The sequence below is a fragment of the Tinamus guttatus genome, unplaced genomic scaffold, assembly GCF_059628265.1.
Source record: "Tinamus guttatus ecotype Peru unplaced genomic scaffold, ASM5962826v1 Tinamus_guttatus_pri_ptg000048l, whole genome shotgun sequence".
NCBI classification, from domain to species: Eukaryota; Metazoa; Chordata; class Aves; order Tinamiformes; family Tinamidae; genus Tinamus; species Tinamus guttatus.
In genome coordinates, this window is record NW_028288582.1 from 11,112,328 (window position 1) to 11,133,811 (window position 21,484).

Below are 21,484 nucleotides of genomic sequence, written 5' to 3' on the forward strand. Positions count from 1 at the left end.
TAAACTTCCGTGGAGAATGCGCCTCACCTAGGGAAACGCTACCTCCGTCGGCAGCCCTGGCAGGCTTTTTGTGAATCCTCCTTAATTAGTCACTCCGTTGACCAGAATTGTGAAAACTTTACAGATGAATAATGCACAGGTTTCCACAGAGATTCCTTGGAGCGAAAAGACAAAGCAAAATATACAAATATACATCCCCAAGATGCTCTGAGATTTCCCTCTAAGAAAAATAAAAGTCAAAACATTTTAAGTATTTAAGGCGTATCTATTTCTTAAATATTCCCTTTGTTTTCAGACCTTTCTTTAGTGTCTATTTCTGTTTAATAACGGTGTTTGCACAGCTTAAATACTTTGTTTTAATGTCTCCCTTCCTTTAAAGGGTTGATCTGCTGTGAGATTTTAATGAGAGTCATTTCTCATGTTTTCATGCAGAATTATTATGAGGAGAAGAAAGTGATAACTCAGTCTTCTGTTAATTACACATGTAATAATTCTTAGAAATTTATTTATAATTGCATATGCTAGAAGGTTTTGTTTCAGTTATCATAGCCAGATGGAATATAGAGTTTAAATTAATTGCTTTCTGTAAACAACCATATTTTAAAACAACAAAAAAGCATATATCTATATATATCAATATTTCAGTGTAATATATTAAAGCAGACGGTCATTCTTGAAAAACAAAAATATTAGAAATCTATGTAAAATCTTTGTCCTTCAACAATAATTATTTCTTAAAACTAGTATACATTCTCAGAGGACAGAAAAACTTAATTAAGAGAAAACTATTTATGGTCAAAGTGTCTTTGGTTTTCTAAATTATAATAATTATGTTAAAAGTCTTAAAACAGGAAGCTTAATCTCAAGAGGCATAGCAGTGGCTTTACTTAAACAGAGTAAATGTTCTTTCAAGGGTGAAAGAGAGAGAATTATCTATTTTTGATGCTGTTACATTCCCACTTGAGAGCTAGGAAACCTCTTGTTTACACAGTATTTCTGCAATGATGCAGGACTCATCTGAAATGTAAGCTGCCCAGGGATTCAGTTTAGCAAATCGTGTTACCAGGGAAAAGCTGTTTGACTGAAATCATTTTGAGGAAGTTAATTCTAAACATATTATGACTAACATATGGAATAACACTGTTTTAACCAGAGTAATCAATGTAGAAGAAATTACATGATTGCAGAAAGAGATTTAGACATATACTTCAATAAGTACAGATAACTGATGTGCAAGTCCTCTTCCAATAATGTTTAAGCATATATAGTATTTGCCTATATTAGAGATTACTTTAATAAGGAAAAATTGCCAGATCTTGGCTAAAGAAAGCAACAATATTGCCATGGAAATTTTTTAGCTTTTAAGTAGTAGATTTATAACCTGACAGAAAATTCCAACATGCAAGTGCTTTTCAGAAGCACTATTTCAGGAGCACAGTTTGCCTTCATATCTAACACATTTTCCCTCACCACCAGCCCCCTGCGAGCCCCCACTCCCCAGTCAAAATGAAAGCTAGAAGAGAAGCCTGTAAGACTTACCTGCTTGGCTTGGAGGAGATTAAGAAGTTTAAAGCACCAAAGTCCTTGTGATAATCAGTCACTAGAATTTAGCTTACGTGGAAATAATTACACTCTGCCATCTTTTAGCTTCCTCAGTCAGTGAAAGCTCGTGACAGATGCCAGCAGCCTTGTTAAAATATCACTGTAATCCGTTCAAGCTTTGGAGATTGCTTAGAAAACCAAGTCCATAAACACGCACCGTCTATGGCTTCACAAGCAGCTCAGCATTTTCCAAGAGTGCACACAGCTTCCTTTTGCGATACTGTACAGATCATTCTACCTTTCTTGATTTCAGTGAGGAGAATAAGCTGTTAAAAGTAAATTCTACAGGAACAAAAGTGCTTTCACATGTTTAAGCTTTCTTACATCAAAGAAAGGTGATAGCCTCTAATTTTTTTGATTGTTGCTTTTTCCTATTAAAGAAAAGCTTCAAATACAGAAACAAGCAGCAAAGAAGAAGATATAACAGTTCAAGAAGCAGCAGGCAAGGATGGGTGTCTTGTGATTGCTTTGAGTTAATACTCCTCAGGGGGAGATGAAAAAAGCACAAATACAGCCAAATCTGTCTTACAGAGTAAAAATCCGTTGTATAAGCCAAACTCTGGCAAAGAAAAACAGCACAAACACTCTCTTAATTTCTAGTATGCCAGAATTCAAAGGAAATTAGAAGCTTTACATTTATTAGAAACAAACAGGTAGGAGGAGGAAAAGAGAATTCAGTTTGTGTAACTGCTGGAATTGTTTCTGCTCCGTTCAGACATGTATGAGAAAGCTGCAAATTCTCTGAGCTGTGCACATGAAAGCAGTATTTATCAGGACCACAGAACATATTATAATTTCTGGAACTATCTGTGGCGTATGTGGAAGATGAACATTTAATAATGCTGAACTCTTTAGACACAAGCAAAAACTTTTGTGAATGCTTATTCTTTAGCCTAAACAAACTGGGTCTTTTGGGCTCCCTGGAAAGTATGACTACAAAGGATATTACAAGAATTGTAAGCACTGAGCACTTTTGAATAGCTGCTGACCCAATTATTGGCACTGAGTAATGGAAAATTCAGCCTAAAAGAGCCTGATTCAAATCCCACTGAAGCCCAGGAAAATTGATTTTCAGAGACTGTGGATGAGGTCTTTCAGCAGCTGGATCCTGTGCCCGTGGTCATCACTACACAGACCACAAAGTCACCACAATCATCTTGGAAGGAGCTGCTTGAAACCTTGCTCTGATCCGGAAGTCATATGGGCATCACAGCAAAGCTGAGTCTCAGGTTGCTCAATGTATGCAATACAGACACAAATCTGCTCTCTTTAGGACTCAAGAAGTTGCATTTATTTGTATTATAAGTCCAGTCATGGACAAAACCCCGCTGAGCAAGGTGCTATCCAAGCATAAAATGAAGAAGCTGCTCAATTTCGGGAATTTACAGTCCAGTTGCCACCTTTTATATTATCCACACATACTCCCTACCTGCTAAGCCACCAAATCTTGCAGAATCCCATTTTCTTGAATTTAAATATTCTTTCTAACTATTAACCCTGCCAAATTTTATTTTGTTTTGCCATGGAAGAGCTTGGTCTAGCCCTTTCAGATCAGTAAAAACATTACTGTCTGACAAAATAAAATAGATATTAACCACAAATTTCCATTGACCAGGTTGTGACAGATGCCGGGCCCCACACACATCTGCATGGTACATTGAAAATACAAAACATCGGGGGAAAAGAAATGTGGTTACATTTTTTATCTGAGTTCTAAGAAAATGCACACTGATCCAGCAAATCCCATATCCTCTCCTCAGAAGAAAATAATTCATAGCTAAGGACTTTGCCTGAAAAAACTATAGCTCTTGGTTAAATTTGCAAGGCTCTTTCTTTGCCATATTTACAATTCCACATTTTGCTGCAGTCCAAGTATTCTAAGCTTGCAGGTGCCTGCAAAACTACCTGCCCTTTGAAAATGCTTTGGCTGCTGGTATGCACACAGAGGAAGCATCCTGTTCAGGAGCCAACTTACTTCTGTGTCCTGAGGCTCTAGGTATGCTGCCAGTGTCCTTGCTGACTCTGAAGACCAGGTGGAAGGAAAGTACCCTTGCTGAGTGCTCAGCAACCCCGCTACCCTGGAAGAGCCTCTGCTAGGAAGACAGCAACATGGTTTTGCGAGTGCTATGAAGGAAACCCCAGCCTGCTGCTCTCAGACCAGCAGCTTTCAGGGGCATCTTTAGTTGTATCAGCTCCAACAGATCTATTCAGGCTCTTAAAAAAGGGTTCTTCTGCCTTTTGAGCTTGAAGATTTGGCTGGGTGTCCGCTCCCTTCTGGAGTCTTCCCATGGCCTCGGTCCCTCCTTGCTGGCTCTCCTTCCTCCCGGAGCCTTCCAACCCCGAGGGCAGCCACCAGTCCAAGGCTGCTCTCCAGCCAGGCCTTTCACAGCACATCACATGCAATATCCCTGCAGTAAAAAAACGGCTAGAACAGTTGTACCATCTACCGCAATGCGTGTAAGCAAAAGGCAGCGCTTCCACTGAAAAAAACACTGCTAAAACCACTGCTGCCTTCGACTCGGCACCCCCTGAGATCTGGACATTAACAAGCATTTCCCACTGTGCTATTGTGAATCCACGGCACATACAAAAACTTGTCTCCAGCATTGTCACTAGAACAAATTTGTAGTGTTATATGGCAGAATTCTCCATGCCACCCTCCCAGTCATCGCAAGTTTCACCTCCAAGCATACTCGATCAGAGATTCTGTGTTTCAGTACACCTAAGCATGTTGGGTTCATAGGCTGAGAAAAAATTGCAGGGTCGGATGTTAAATGCGCAGATATCCTGGACTTTTGAAAAGCTGGACTGCTTTAACATAGGGCAGAAAGTGAAAAACGGGGATACCACATATCTTTATCTGCTTTCAAAAATATAGGTCAGTTATCAAGGAATGTTGTTATGTTGTTAAGCATCAGGAGCTTCCATGTTTTGGGACTACATAACGGATCTGCCCCTGAAATTATTTTAAATGTCTGAATTACCCCTCTCCTGTCAAGTCTAATAATCCTTGAGTAAAAATACTAGCCTGATAATATCTTCTATATGGTGCAAAACACTTCCAATATTCACAGATGCACTTCAGAAATAGAGGTCATATGTGTCTCTTCCAAAGCTAAGATATTAATAACACTAGAGGACCTAGAGTTTTCCTTGAGAAGATGTGTCATTTCAAATACTGACTGTAAAAAATGAAAATTGTTCCAAGAGTTCTTTTTGCAAAGGAAGATGAAACTACTCTTGCAGAGTACTTCCAGATCCCATACTACAAAACTGAGAGACTCTAGGAGCCCCAGAAGAACCCTGAATATCTCCAGCTCCCCCGAAAGTCAGCAGAAACTGAGTGAGGGTGTACAGCCCCTCGAAGCGCTAGGCTTCTAGCAGTGCTCTACAGTGCCATTTAGATTTTCACACATACTATTCTAGCATGAAAATGGCTTTGACAGATGAGGATCAATTCATTTTAAACATTAGATGCATCTCCCTGAGCACGTGGGACCTCCAAATATATTTTTCCCTTTGTTGTCCTCAAAGAATCTTAGGCAATTTTGTCCGTGTACCTTAGCAAGTTGTTTACACTAAGTACTATATTATGGCCAATTGTTTAATCAAATGGCAAAATAGTTCCAAGATCAAAAAGACAATGCTAGGAAACATAACAACTACTGAAAGTTAGTATTGTGCTGGATGCAGAGTCTTACAAAAGGAAACAATGTACATGGATCAGAAAGAAAAACAGGAGCAAACACTGGTATCTTAATGATTAGGCTACCTTTATTTTTAACCAGGAAAGTAAACTTTTTCATATCCAGAATAAATCTACTTGTCCTTAAAGAACAAATGTAAGAATCAGGAAGCTGAGTGGCTAGGTTTATTATGCAGTTATGGTTCAAGTTAAGCTATATTTTAAAGTAATTGTTCAGGATCACTTCTAAGAACAGCCAGGAATTCAAATGGTGTTTGGTTTTGATTAAGTTCGACTTTCTGCTAAAACCCTGCCTTTACTTCAGATACAAAATTAAGTAGAAACACTACAGAGCTGGACTTGCTGCTATAGGACTATTTTAAGATAGTCCCCTAGAGATCAAGGCATACTATGTTACCTGAAAAAGGGCAGAACATGTACGTGAACACATCTGAATCACGCCAATGCATGTGACAACATGAATTTAAACAAACAACTTGTTATTTATCATCCTTTGCTTGCAGTGTGCCAGTGGCCTAATATTTAAGCTAAGCATGAGAAAGATGCAGTATTTTTTCACAATGTGGCCAAAGACAGAAGCTATACTACATCTTCAGCCAAAGCAAAATATCTCTCATCCCTTATTTGCTTCAAGAGAAGGATGCAATAGACTTGTTAGCAGTTGTTCTTGTCATAAGTGGGCAATAAGATAATAAGCTATAAGGATTCCTAGATATTATGCCCGTTTTTCTTCAGGGTTTTATGAACTGCATCCAGTTCAAAGCATGTATCCCCATACATCTAGTTCACAGCATGTATAGCATGTAGTCCAAGCATGTATCACATTCAGAAGTGAACTAGGTCAATATGCTCCTGAAAAACCTCACTCTGAAGTGATCGATCACTCCTTAGCTCCCTGAAGAGACGCGTTACAAAATGCAGAAAGACACAGAAAGAAGAAAGATGATCAAAGGCCAACTCAGGGATAAATGCAGTGCTGGGAAGGCTAAGGGCAAAGGAGAAATAGAAAAACTAGGACAAAAAAAATAAAAGGAAGAGAAATGGAGGGCTCAGAATGAGGGGGGTAAGGTATAACAGCATTGAAACACAAGCAATGGGATGATAGTGTGAAACCAGTGGTTGGGAAACTCAGATCTGGATATCTTATGCTGAGATATCCAGAAAACTTGCACAATGTGACCTCTGAAGAGATAGGAAGTATCTAACCCACATTAGTACATACTTGCCCTTTAATGAATAAGTATATTTGTCAAAGTCAATTTTAAAGATTGCATTTTTCTTTCTTACACCTTTTTTTTCCCTTATCCTTCTAGTCTAACATTTACCATTTTTCAATAACAGGAATTGCAATAACAAACACCGATTTTAGTTATCAAATTATCTGCTCAATACCATTAATTGAGGGGGATATGTTGGAGATTGAAGGGGCACACTAAAAACAGCCAGTTCAACTCTGAAGACTGCATAAATTGCAAAAATTAGCTCAATCTAGTGTACATAATATTAGCCACAGGGAAGAGCACAAGAAGCCATTACACCTGGTGTTTCTCCCTCTGAAATTACCTAACCAAGTCACTGTGGAAACACTCCCTCCATAAGGCTGAAATACAGTGTGATACTTCTGACCACACTTCAACAGCTTGGAATGAAAGAGGAAGAAAGATACTGTGTCCATCAAGCCCTGGTAGGAGTATCACGTAAGCAGGAAAAAAAAATACCTAAATTGACATTTGACCATGACACGCAATTAACAATCTGGATCAAATTCCCTTCTGATCTAATACCTAGGAACCAATCGCTGGCAATATTTTAAAAGAGCAGGTGGCCACTATCCAATTTCTGCTTGTTTCTCTTTTTAAACAGTCCCAGGGAACAGCGCAAGACTAAGATTGGCTTTAAGACTTTATCTGAAAGCCTGTCTTTCAGTTATGAAGTGTTCACAACATTGGGTCCAGGGACATGGAAGCAAATGACTCAGAACACAGGTGTGTTTTTGCAAATTGAGCTGGAGCAATTTAAGAAAATTCTGTCCCATTCTGTTTCCCATTTCCCTGCTTTCCTCATTCATAGATTAAAAACCATCACCAAGCAGCTGCCAAAGCAGTTTAAGCAGTTTTGCTTTACACTGATATGGATTAAGTATGCTCTTATGGGCAGTTACTGTATCTCAGCTGACCAGAAGAGCAAATACCAGCTCATTGGTAGTAACCAAAAATTGACAGCCAGCAGTAACTTTTGAATTTCTTCCGATCCATATGAACATACCAATGTATACTTTTTCTTGCTTCAATTTCAACAGCGTATATTGTTTTCCACTCAAAACTTCCATTTCCATTCAAGTCCCACTGAATGTCAGTGCTGCTTGGCTAGAAACTTAAAGGAATCACATCTATGGACAAAAATAGCATTTTTAAAAAATATAGGCTCATAGGATAGTTCAGGCTGGGAGGTCAGGAAGTCATCTAACTACTTGCTCTGACCAAGGTTTGCCAGCTTGCACCTTCCTGCAAGCCTAACTGAAGGAACAGGCTTCTACCAGTGTTAAGTATGATAGATTATACTGCTTTTTCTTTTCAATTTTTCTCAAAATTTATACCCTCAAGAAAAGAAATTGCTTGAATATGATGAACGTATTATAATCTTCCTCACCATATGTTAGTCTATAAGCTTGACAAACCACAGATAGATAAACTGCAGATAGTTTGCATCAGTTGCAAACATTTGATACACAGGAAAGATTTGTCGTGTATTTATGAAAAAAGAGCATAGAAAAGACTCGGTCCAGTCATCCGTTCCTAACCACATTCATTCATAACAGAGCTAACCTATGGCCATAGCCATTTATTGAACATTTCCAAAAGAATCTCCATAACATGTTTCAAACTCAGTTTAAACAGAAAAAAGTGTGTTTGTGTCTCATGTGCCTCAAATCAATTCAACGTAATCATCAGTCAAGCTACATAAAAAGAGGTATAATATCACGAGACTGTAGTTCTGTTTTAAGTTATAACGGCTTAACCAGACACAAGGAGCGTTCTCTGTGTAAGCATGTTCTTTTGGATTACTTCAGGACTTCAGTCCAAAAACTCTGTTATTTTTACCTCCTTTTCATCACCACAGCTCAATTTCATTTCAACATGCAGCTTTTGATGGGAGCTCTTGAGCAGCATTCGAAAATTGAGAGTTAGTGTTATCATCATTACCCATATGTAAAGCAGTCATAATATTTACTTCCTGCAAAGAAACACTGTGATGCTTTCTCTATAATCAAAATGCTTTGCAAGCCACAGATGGAAAACACAATCTAGAATCAAATAATTCTTATTAGTAAGTTTTAGCTTTTCAGTCCCCTTCTCAACTGGCATTCATATATTTTGTTCTTCACTGTTCCTATAAGATCTCCAGCTATTTCGTCTTTTATCCTTGGAAGGAGATGACTGTGTTCTGACTTAATGCTTTGCACATTTTCCCAATTGAACTTCAAACAGCAGCTCCAATTTATGAAGCCATTAAAAAGCAAAATTTCAATGGTCTAAATGCATCATTCACACTTTCAGCAATCCTAATTGTGCATTTCTTAACTAATAATTATGTAATTTTTTTTCAAGGATAACAAAATACTAGAAACAAGCAAGATTGGAATAAATGGTATTCTTATGGTATACAAACGGTATTTGTACTGCACCAGCACATTGCCAAGAGAAAACATCCTGAATTTTCTGTCCTGAAGCATTAAAGCAAAGGTCACAATAACTTGTTCTCATGAAAGATCCTGTGGCACTTCCCATAAGCTTTGGGTGACAACTTCAGAGTCTTGGACAAAACCCAACTCAGGAAATTACCTTTTATGACTGCATGAAATTATTTCCATAGATTCAACTGAGTAATATATTTTTCTCCATTTTCCATCATACGCTCCTGTTACTGGACAATCTGAAGTAACATGACCATTTTATCCAAGTTTAGACTTTTTAAATAATTCTAAAATTTAAATTTTACAGATTATTTTAGGAATCACTAGGTCCAAAGGAACCTTAAAAAACAAGTTTTTCTATGTTTGATCTTGTGTTAAAGAAATAATTTCTTATTTGAAAACAGAATTTTCTAAACTCTGCATCTAATTTCTCCACTGGAAATTTCTTACTCATTTTACTTACTTTTCTTTTACAAATAATAACTAATAATTTCTTTTCTCAGCCCCTTTGTTAGAAACTACTCATTAATTTTTCAGATGAAGAAAGAGACATCTGTGTGTCTGTTTTTAATACAGAAAAAAACCATAAACATATATATTTTTTGATTGCCACAAACCTCAAGTATTTAGAGAAGGACAATACTCAATGGCTGAATATCTACAGCCTCTTGAAAATGTGAATAAAGACACTGAATTGGGCTGAAATGGTGTTATGAGTCTGAAATTAATGAGAAACATTAGGGCCAAGGACCTGTGAATATCCTGGCTGAAGGCTTTGGGAACACTTAGCTCACTGAAACCACCAGAGAACAACATTCAGGCCTGCTGTCCTAGAGCAATTTCATAATTGTACATTATCTGCCTCTCTCCATCAGCAACACCTAAAAAGTGACCACTTCTGACGTGGCACCTCGTCTCAGACAGCTCCGTTCCGGTAGCTTGGACAGGGTGAGTCTTATTGTTAATGAAGGCACTTGTGGTCGTCTTGCTCCGTGCACTAGGAATGTCACACTAAATCACTTTTAATGGATTTGTTTTACAGACGCATTCGTCGACCCACTGAAAATTCAAAACATTCAGCTTAATTTTTCATTCCGCATTTCTTTGAAAAACTTGTGTGAGTTCTGCAAGTGTTGAATGATTTTCCACTGGAAATCACATGTTTTAAAGGTACGCTCTTATGCGTTTTTATCCTATGTCCATCCTTGACACCTGAGATTTCCTGTGATTTATAATACTTAATATTGATGAAAAAAAAAATCCTGTGAAGAAAATAGGGTCTCCTTGGAGAACAAGTTTGTTAAGGTGCTTTTGATCTGCAAAGACTCATTTTTTTCTGTGCACATTTTGTCTACAGTTAGTTCTGGATAATAACGTTATTCTCTGCCAAGTATTTCAAATAATATATCTAGTACTTATTCTATTAAACTGCTGATTTTAAACAGTCTTAAAATGGAATATTAAGATTCCAAATGTCAGTGAGTGACAATATTATGATTGGATATACAACATTAGTGCAATCGTGAGCAGATGAAGTTTTGAATATCATTTTCAAATACTATTTCCTCAGTGTAGCATCTTTTTATAACCCCTAAAAATGCATGTGAAACGCAGCATACAGCCTGTGTAATATTTTCACAAAGAACATGAGATAGGATTAAGCTTTTTTGTGTATTTCTGAGATCCTGGTCATTTAGCATGTCACAGCCTTCGACATGTGTGGGTGATTTCTGCGGGGGAGGAGGCAGCTAGGATGTTTCTTAATGCACTAATAATTATATCTTAGAGGACTGATAAACTCTGAGGAGGGTCCCATTTACTGTGAAACATTATTCATGAAATGTAAGCCTAATATGCCACTCAGTAAGTTCCACCCTAAAGAGTTGACGTTTCCGAGGATATGAGGAACTATAGTATATGCAGGTGATATGCAGGTTCCTTCCTTAACATGGAATTTTTTTTTGGTTTTCAAATTTTAATGCTCTGTTATCATTTTGTTTTGTTTTTCTTTTAAAGGTAATATACTTTACACATGTCCACGAAGACAAAGAGAACCATCTAGCAACATTTGCACAAAAATACATCTTGTGCCATAGACTGTGGAATAATTCGAAAAGAATGCATATTTACCAGGAGCAATTACCTAGATCTGTAATATATGTAATCTACTATATTTTATTTCTCTTACAAATGACTATTGTAACAACTTCTCCCAAGTGATCCTCATAAAATACAACCGCATTGCCTGGGTGACCATTACAGAGTTGCATTTCCAATTTAAACAGTTTCAAGCTGAATAAAATATGGGATATTCTGTTCTCATTTTTACTTTGATGAAAAAAATCGCTTTATAAACTGCCATCTTGTCAAATTATGCAAAGCTTTCATGATGAAATCCAGAACAATAACTTTCAACAGAAACCCTTAGTCAAATCACATTTACACAAAAGGGTTTTCTGCACCATGCTCACTACATAGAAAGCTGTTTATCTCATAATCTTTATGCTTTCAAGTATATACATCTCATGCCCAACTGTCTTACTCGTTCTTGAACCTAACGAAAATTGTTTTTTTCCTTTTTCTTTCTTTCTTTTCTTTTTTTTTTTTTTTACAAGTCTTGTCTGGTTTATCCCTCAGCAAGTTATTTAAAACTTCAATTCTTTCCATTCTCTCAGTACTAATTTATCCTCACCTCTCCTTGTTCATGTTACAAGGCTAATTCATACGCAGAAAATACAAATATTTCACAAGAATCATAAACACTTCTCTATCCTTTTATACAATATCTCATTGTTACAGCACTTGATTTCTGTACAGTTTTAACATAACAGATGCTCTATATCTCTTAATAAATCATAAGAGAATATCTATTAGATGAAAATCAAGGCGGAGTGTGGAAAGAGAAAACTGCTGATACAGCTCTCCCAGGCAAAAAAAGAGTAACTTTGAGAACTTAAAGGAATCTCTTTTATCAAACTAACAATCTTCAAACTCATATTACATATAACCCTACTTAATACACCAATGCAAATGCTTTGCTTATCAAAAAACTTGAAGACTGTGTGATTTCTCACCAAAGGAGAATAATGTAAAGAATAAGCAATAAACAATTTTCCTGTAGCAGTTTTATTTGCCTTCCTTGCAGAAAGGTAGGCCAACATTCATATTATATTATCATTACCTGTCTTTTTTTTTTTTTCTTTCTCTCAAACCTGATATTTCCCATGGCCTTAGCAAATGTTATGTCTGGGCTTTTTTATTAAACCATTAAAAAAAAAGTTTTTTAAAAAATCTTTGCTTAAAGAAATGTAAACTTTCTAAGTTAATATAAAGTAAGGTTCAGAAAAGCAGGTACTTGGGATAATTTCCCATCTCTCCTGAGAACACACTTTACATTTTCAGTTTCAATATTAAAAGCCAGTAGTGAAATTCTGTTCTATTTCCCTCTGCAGTCATTGAAATAGGAATTCATTCAGATTTACTTTCAAATAAACTTTTCCAAAGATGCTTTATATTTTGGCATTTGCTGTGTTGCAAATATACTTTTTGAGATTAATCTATGTGAATGCAAGTGAGATTTATCATTTTCACCCTATCAGGATGGATTTTAAACAGTATGAATCAAATACTTAGACAAACCTGGAAGACTGCCTGAAGGGCACTTCTGTCCATCTGTGGTGATGCTTTTGCAAGCATTGAAATTCTGGTTTGAGAAATACGACCTTTGAAAGTCTCTTCCCAGATTTTTATTCTTTGACGTTGGGAATTCAAATCTCAGTAGCATGAGATATAAATCATGATATATGAGATGACTAAAGAAAAAAAAAAAAAAAAAGCATTTCCCACTGGATTCAGTGGGAAAATAAGTCACTGAAACTGAAGAAGGAATCTTCCTCTATAATGCTCTGCCACTCATTCCAAGTACTTAAGCAAGGCCTTTTTGTGGTGAACTCATTATCTTCTGAAATGTCTTTTTTCCAGGACAACTTCCTTTCCATTTACATGATTTGTTTTTTCCTGTCACAGCCTAAGGAATTTATAAATTATCTCAGTTTCACATATCTATCACACGAAATAGGTTTAAGGAAGCCAAAAATACTCTTAAGTTTTTTTCTATATTCAACTTTTTTATTTGAATTTCAATATTAGTGTCAAAAAATTGACTGCATTTCTGCAGAACTCTGTTGTTAAAATGGGAATTAATCATACAAAATAGTGTTGGAAGACTAGGAAAAAATTGTGGTTTCTTCCTCAAAAGGGATCCTGAGGAGGTCACAGTGTCCAATGACTTATTTGCATAGGTCTTCACTAAAAGTGTCAACTGTGGTCATATAGCTAACAAAGCAGCAGAGACAGAAATAAGTGATAAAACTAAAGGAGTGACAAACACCGGCAAATAAGTAAACCAGAGGTTTTAAGATGAGCTAGACTCACTGAAAATTCACTACAAGTTATTTTGTTTCAGCCAGCTTTTTATCTCAAGGCCAATAAATTATCACTTCAAAACTTGTCAAAAATAACAAAGGCTCCAAAGACCAAAAAAGAACAGAGCACAGAAAGAGAAAATAAGCCAAATCAGCTTGATTTCAATTCCTAGAAGATCCTGAAACAGTCAAACAAATCATCCACAAACACCTAAAAGATAGCAAAGAGATAAGTAAGAGAGATAAGTAATCATTCAATATCAAAACATTTTAAATGAATCTAATTCTTCTGTATGGGAAAATGACCAGATTTGCTGAGAAATAACAGTGGAAAGTAAGTAGACAAAAATAGCAATAATGAATCAACCCAAAACTTCACTCAACCAAGCATCTTTCTCTGACAGTAACCACTAACAAGTGTCATGGAAGAACATAAAAAATGTGAAGTATAGACTTATCTTTCTTGTAGTAGACCCTCCTGGCTTCAACAAATCTGCAGTTAATGATCATCTGAGATGGGTGTTTTATCTCTACATATTTTTTGTGCTTTACATTCAAAAAATGATGTAATTTTTATTTTGAATAAAATTTCACAGAAGTCTGCAGTAGATCAGTAACTATACTATATTTTCATAAATAATTTTCAAGATGGGGTAGATAGAAAACACTTATTAAATACATAGATCATGTCAAGATTGAAGAAGCTTCAAGAACTGCAAAGGCAAGAATTAAATTTCAAACAAGAACTCCTCTGGAAAAGCTGCAAAATGAGCCACATTTAGGAAAAGAAACGTAAAGGTATGTACTTAGCTCTATTCTGCTGTAAATTTCTGAGAGCAGATCAAATCTGAGTGTGTGGCCATAACATTGCCAAAGACAGACGTAGTGCCTCAATGAAAGGCTGCCAGCAAGGGCCAGTGTGGCATTCACTACTGGATGTTTTCAGTTATAAACATGGCACCCCAGGAAACAAACTGCAACTCTAGAAAAGAGCTTAGAAGAGAGCAATAAGAATGGTGATAATTCAAAAAAAAAAAAAAGATATTGTACAAGAAATGTCAAAGGGATCATTTAATCTAAAAGAAATCTGAAAGGACATTTACCTGTTTTCAAATTTACAAATAGTAACTAAGCCATTCTCTATAACCACTTGGGAAATAGCAAAAGGTTACACACTTAAATACCAACCTGGGAAATTTAAAGCAGGTCAACAAAAAGTTAGGCACAAATGGCTTAGGCACAAATGACACAACTTCAAGTAATAGTGATGGCAACTTGAGCACTTTCCTGATATATTTTCTGTGAATTTATCATTTGTTTTCCTCTATATGTTCAGTTAAATTCTAATAAGTGCTGGAAAAATGCACCAATGGTTGCAGCAGATTTTTGGTTACTTCTGGTTGTATGGTTCCTTCCTGAGAAATATATTGTCTTGCAACAGATATTTGGCTTGTTGCGGAAACTACTGATAGTGACTTTATCATTTGTCTCCTGGAGATTAGCCACAATCGCGACCCTACAAATTTATTAAGCAAATATGTGCTCAATGTACCATCAAAGATGCTAGAATTTTTATTTCACAGTATTTTATGATATTAGCATTTTTTAGGCTCTGAAATGACAGTGGTCATAAACTGAAATACAAGAAATTCCATTTTATTTATTTATTTATTTACTGTGAGGATAGTCAAACACTGGAACAGATTGCCAAGAGAAAAGCTGTGAAGTCTTTGTCCTTGGAGATATTCAAAACCCAACTGGACACAGACCTAGGCAACCAGATCTAGATGATCCGGCTTTGAGCAGGGAGCTAGACCAGATGCCCTCCAGAGGCCTCTTCCAAACTCAACTATTTTGTGATTCTGTGAATCCCGGACTGCAGCTACATTAAATACATCTATTACAGATAAACCAAGCAAAAACTCTGAAGTATTCAAGAATGAAAGCAAAAAACACGCGAAGGGTATTTTTCTATCCTATTATGGTCCACATGGATTTTTTTTTTCTGCATCCTAATTATTTTTGTTCCAACTGGATGATTTTTCTAATGAAAATCAGGCTGTTTTCTTCTGTCAGTGTGTGGGAAACGGATCAGATGAAAGCAAAGTGATTGACTTTGCAAGACACTAGCCTATATGTATATGATAAGTAGTGATGCTAAAAGTAAAAGAAGGGTTGCTAAAGAGGGGAGCATGAGATGCTCCACATAACTGAAAGCTATAAAGACTTTCTTAAAGAGTTATAGTTTAGTACAATAATTTAGAATCAACAGGAGAGAATCACTCAAACTGTGTTCAGGATTTTGGCATTAGACCCCATCTTTTTTGGAAATATAAGCATCACTAACTTTGTGAATGGCTGGAAAATGATACTGGTGATTATAACTTATGCTATAGATTAGTATTAAAGTGCTTTGACACAGGAAACAAAATATGTGAACACAACCCCTCAAGCCTGATGGTTCAAACTCAATTTCCATCTTCTGTCACTTATGTCTACCATATAAAAGGAAGGCTTGGATGGAAGTCACATTCCTGAAGAAGGAATTATGTAATGTAATGCAATGTAATGTCATGTAATAAAGAATTCACTATTCTTACATTCTAATAAATTTACTGTTCAAATTTGCTAACAAATTGAAATGTAATTTCATTTGAAAATGAAAATTAAAGGCAAAGTGACCATTAAAGAGAAACCATCTGTGAATCGCAAATTACCTCCTAGAGCAAATGCACTCATTTCACTCAAAGAAAGGATGAGATTTTCCACAGTTAAATAAAACTAATAGAAAAAAATATCTGCTTGATAAATCAGAGCAATTAAATTTTACACATACGAATGCTGCCATGCCCCAGGCTTCAGTGGTGAGCTGTATAGCACAGAAATAGCACATAAAGCTCAGCCGTTTGCTCCTTGAAAAAAAAAGTTATTGAAAGAATGCTACACCTTTCTGCTGTTATCTCTTAATTAATTAAGAAAGGGAAATCATGCCACACAAAGCTACAGGGATCACAGCAATCAAAACCAGTGGTGACACTATCTAGTTCCTTCTCAGGCTTCTGCCAATATTCTGCCAATTGCTAGAGTGTCCCCTGGCAATTTAAAAATCTTATCTAAAAGTAAGACTCCTTGTAAACCTACCTGACAGGTCATGTTTTAGATAGTCTTATATGTTAATTTCTGTATACAAGATAAATCCCTCTGTTCCCGGCTATAACTTTCCCTAGAACTTCTCCATGACACCTTTAAACTCTACAGACATTCTGATATTTGCCTGAGAGGCCTTTAAACTCTGCAAAGACTCCAATTGCTCTGTGTTAAAATGTCAAGTATTTTCAAATTCTGCAATCATCCTTTTTGATTTTAAAGGTTAATTCTTGATGTTTATGATATCTGAATTTAGTTATCTGTTATCTCTTTGTAGGTGTCAACACGTGTTACTTGTTCAGCCTCCCATTTTACTCAGTAGAGATCTAACCAGTGCAACCTAAAGCATGATTTACCCTCATCTAGGAAACTGGTCCCTGCTCAGCTAAATTACTCTCAGCTCCAGTAATTCTGCACTAGATGTTCTTTGACTGTAATAAGAGCATTGAGATATGTGGGTTCAATTCAGTTGCCCACATAGAAGTAGACAGTGTCATTTGGGATAACACAGAACAACGTACCTGGCCTCCAGCTGGTCTTGGACCTCCCAGACCCACCAAGATGTCTAGCCTATTTTACACCATCAGAAAGAGAAGCACTACCTCTATGTGTGGGTGACTCAAAGAAGCTTCCAGCTCACAAACGAACTCTTACATGCAGACATAAAATTTAAGTAATTCAGTTGCCAGATTAATTCCTGGAATTTATGAGCTTGAACAGGAGCTTTTTCTGGGCTGACAATGTTACTGCCATGGAATATGAAGCACACCTAAGAAAGGCTTTTGGTTGCTTCTCTCCTGTAATTCAAGAGGAGACAAGCAGAACACCTGAATTTTCATATATGTTCTAGATGGTAAGAGGATGTGTTGCCTTTGCTGTCTTCAGAACTGGTCAAGCAGAAAGCACCAGTAAATGCCTTCAAAAGAATTACAGAAGGGGGATTTTGGGGCTTAAGAATCACTTTAAAGGTATTTACATGGTCAGATTTACACAGCCATGAGTGACCTGTTCCACAGTTCACATCAGCTCAAGTCTAGATGCATTATCACAGAACAGTATTTTAGCTAAAAATTCACACCTCTCAGCTGGCTCTTGCCTGAGCTGTACTGATTAGGAGCTTGGAAGAAGTCAGCTTGCGATCTTTGATCACTGAGATCTATTCAGACACTTTAATGTAGTAAAGACACTTTAATGTCTTTAATTCAGACACCCTACTAAAAATTACTGGAATCTTGGTAAATTGAGATTTCGGTGAACCAAAAGACAAGCACTAAGGCAGCCTATCCAGGCAGAAATGGAACTTCATCATTTTGACAATCCATGAAAAGCCATCTTTCATTGAAAGATAATTCCAGGGAAAAAAAAAAGCAAATAATAACCTATTATTCTATGAAAATGAATTCTCTCTCACAAAAAAATCAGACAGTGTTAATATACATGTGATTTCCGTACTTTTAGTCTCTTGCTAACTTTTCTGATAAAGCATTTTAGTAATAATTGATCATACTTGATATAATTATTGGTATATATACTAATAAAATTCATCCTCTAGGTGAGTTATGCTCATAGACGAAGGTCTGTGAACTTCCTCCCATGTTGCCATGTTGGCCTGACTGGGCCATGCCCGGTAAAGGCTGCACCATCCACAGACAGAAAGCAGACACGCAGCACATGCTGCACTGCACTTCTCTTGCTTGACTGCAGTGACTGCTCTGAGAGGTAACCAATCCACTCAGTAAAACAAACTGCTGCAAATGCCCACTGAGGAATGTGTCGCTGGATTATTATGTTGCTCATCCTCCTTCCCTAAACAATTCTGTTCAAATTATTCCATCAAACCATATGCTCCTATTTTATCAGCTTTATTTCTTCTCCAAGGTCAGAAACCACACTTCTTTTTTTGTTTTAAGATTGTTTTCCCTCTTTTCCACAACAGTTCTCAATGTCTATACATAAGATTGTTTTATTGCTTTTGCAAGGCACTTAATCTTGGGATTAATTCCTACTTTTTGACTTAAGTATGACAGGTTCTATAAATTATTCAATCTCTAAATCAGTGTGAAAGAAAACTATAACATCTCCCATTTTTAGAACTGAATACAGAAACTGACTTTCAAAAGTAAAACACGGTGATTTTAAAACAATGTATGTTAAAAACATCCTTCGTTCATGAGGGCACTGCCACTTAGGGTCAATGTCCAATTTATCTCAGTACACATGCAGGGTGAAGACTGTAAAGTAAGACTAATGAGCATGGCAGAAACACACACAGTAATTCATCATTGTAACAAAGCACAGCCCGGTTATCAGGGATTTCAGATGCCTGCAGCCGTAATGCAATTACACAGAAACAAATTGTTTGGTCTGCTCGGTTAGAAGTGCAAGAATGCTGAGCCAAAAAACAGAAAGGGATTGCTGCCCTCACATACACCAATTGTCTTTTTATGGTATGACAAATGTACAATCCGGCTTTCTTTGGGCTGTACACTGAAATTGTCTTCAGTGCCTCCCCAAATAAACCTCCATATTTTGCAACAGAACATGCTGCAGGAACATCCCAGAAAGAAGAGGCAGGTGGCTTCAGGTGTCAAGGGGTTAATGGAAACAACCATGCCATCTTTCTCATGCTTGCCAAAAACTTTAAAACAACAAAAGTCTCAAGCAGAACTTCAGAGAGGAAAACCTTTAATTAGCTGAAAATTACCTGCCTCAAAAAAAAAAAAAAAAAAAAAAAAAAAGTTTCTGCTTGGTGTTTCTTGCTAAGAAAAGACTAACATCAGCATCATCTAGAATAATTGGGTTTGGTCCTGTTCCTGGTTTCCAGCTATAGGGAGTTCAGTTTAGGCTGCTCTTTATTTGAGTTTCCTCCCAAAGGAGGACTCTTCTGCAGAAGAATTAAGTCTATGCAATGCTTACATAGACGTTTCCTGCACTTGTGCTAGCAGAGAACAAGACTCGTTCTGAGCAAGCACTAATAACCAGACAGCGCTGTAAGTAGCTGCTTTGGGCTCACATGCCTGAGAGAAAACACCAAAGGCCAAGTCACTGCTGAGATGAGCAGAGAGATTGCATATGCTATCACAAATCTCCACTGTGTTTCAGGGATCACGCCACTTAGGTAAAGTGGGACTTTGAGAGCAAAAGTCTAATTAAAATAAGTGGGCGTTATATAACCGTGCTTGTAAGGCAAATTTTCTGCAATATCCCTCAGTGTCGAGGAGATGCCTTTTCTTTAAAGCACTTACAGAACTCTGCTGAAATTTAATGCTTGGGAGATAAGAAAATAAATTAGGTTTTGGTACACTGTAGTCAAATTTTGAGGATATATGTGGCTCTTAGCACTTAAGATCAGTAGCCTCGTCATGACCCACATCAATATTAAGATCCAAAATTGGTTCAGGGAAAGTTGGATAGCACACATCATACAGCTGCTTTTAGGAAGACACCCTCATATTGCTAAAATATCCTGAGTAGAAATGTTGTTTCAGGGAATGCCTTGGTTTCCTCAGGTTATCCCTCACATCTAGGACAGCAATGGCAGTCACCGGGGAGGGAATTCCAAGCTCAGTCCTTTGCTCTTTCTAATGGTTTGTGTGTGCCACGTTGGTATATTCCTTCCTCACCTCATTTACTTTATTGATCCCATATTCCTTCACAATTCTCTTTCCTGGTTACTTTTCGATTTGTGCCAGCGTGGGAACTGCATTTGGGCACTTTCTGATGAGTAAGAAAGTGCCAGATTGGCCAAGGGAAAACCCCTCTAGGCAGAGTTAATAAGGAAGGCGGTTGGAGGACCCGTCCTGCGTGTCGAGGCCATGAGGGCATGTGAACAGGTAACACTGCAGTCACTGAAGACCAGCTGCGGTAACTTCTAGTTTTTCCTGGCATTTCTGTCAGTCTTGCCAAGCCAGTGAAGGAACCCTATGAGGTGCAAAAGTACCTAAGCTGACTCTCTTTCAGCCTGGTTCACCAGCACCGTTTTCTTAAGGGGTGCTGCATGCAATCCTCCAGCGAGATGGAGCCAGCTATAATCAATGAGATGTAAACATGCATTTATCACTAAAAACTGCCCCAAGTTAATTTTGTTGGGTGGCTGAGTTCTGCCAAATTCTTCTAACTCCCATAAACCAGCTTTGTCTACTGTTTACTGATCTAGCTGTTTAATATATAAACAGTTTTGAAAGAAGAGTTTATGATGACTAAATATAATTCCTATCATTTCTGCATGCTCTTACTTCACTTCCATGGAATCATGTGATGATCAATTCATATATCATTAAGTGCCATGCATAATGCTGCCTTGTGGCAACCCCCCAAAATTTTTGGGAGATGGGGAATGGGCAGGGTTTTGTTTTTTGTTTATTTTTTTTTCTGTTTGTGTTTTAATTTCAACATACCCACAAATAGAAACATTTTTCAAGAGAATGCTTCTGGCTGCTCTTGCCCACTGACACTATCACTATGACTGTGGCCAAGTGAAGCTATCCATCTACCCCAGCTTTGCTTCCAGTTGCAAGAGACCTCATGGCTCCAACCTGTCCCTGTCAATTCAAACAAGCAAGTGGTGAGCCTATGGCCTTGTAATTTTTTTAAACAAGTTTGGTAGGTTGACTAATTATCGAGTTTCTCCAATACCACTTAAAAAAGACGCAGCCCTATAAAACTTTAATTCGGGATATCAGCAGAAAAACAGAGCTCCTGGCACTAATTTATCTTGTAAGGAAGGGAGATAATTTGTCAGAACGTTAGTTATTCTTAACCTGAAGAAAGATGCAGACATATCCAATTCATTTTACTATGTGAATATAAGAAATAGGACTAAAGCAGTAAGTCCTGTAGTTCTGACAGTGATGTAACAATAAACCATAAACCTAAATGGAAAATCTTTAACAAGGAAAAATGTTGAAAAAT

At 37.1% G+C, this 21,484-nt stretch overlaps 1 protein-coding gene across 2 annotated transcripts in view; it reads right to left on the reverse strand.

Annotated features, from left to right (window-relative positions):
• TUNAR (transmembrane neural differentiation associated intracellular calcium regulator) overlaps positions 1-21,484 on the reverse strand; it is a 58,411-nt gene that overhangs the window by 35,223 nt on the left and 1,704 nt on the right. Inside the window, exon 1 of one of the 2 annotated variants that reach the window (XM_088539687.1) lies at positions 1,540-1,923. The exons of the other annotated variant lie outside the window; for it this stretch is intronic. The gene's annotated coding sequence lies outside the window, so the exon portion shown is untranslated. Of the gene's footprint in view, positions 1-1,539; positions 1,924-21,484 lie in introns of those variants that run through there. 2 annotated transcript variants of the gene reach the window in all.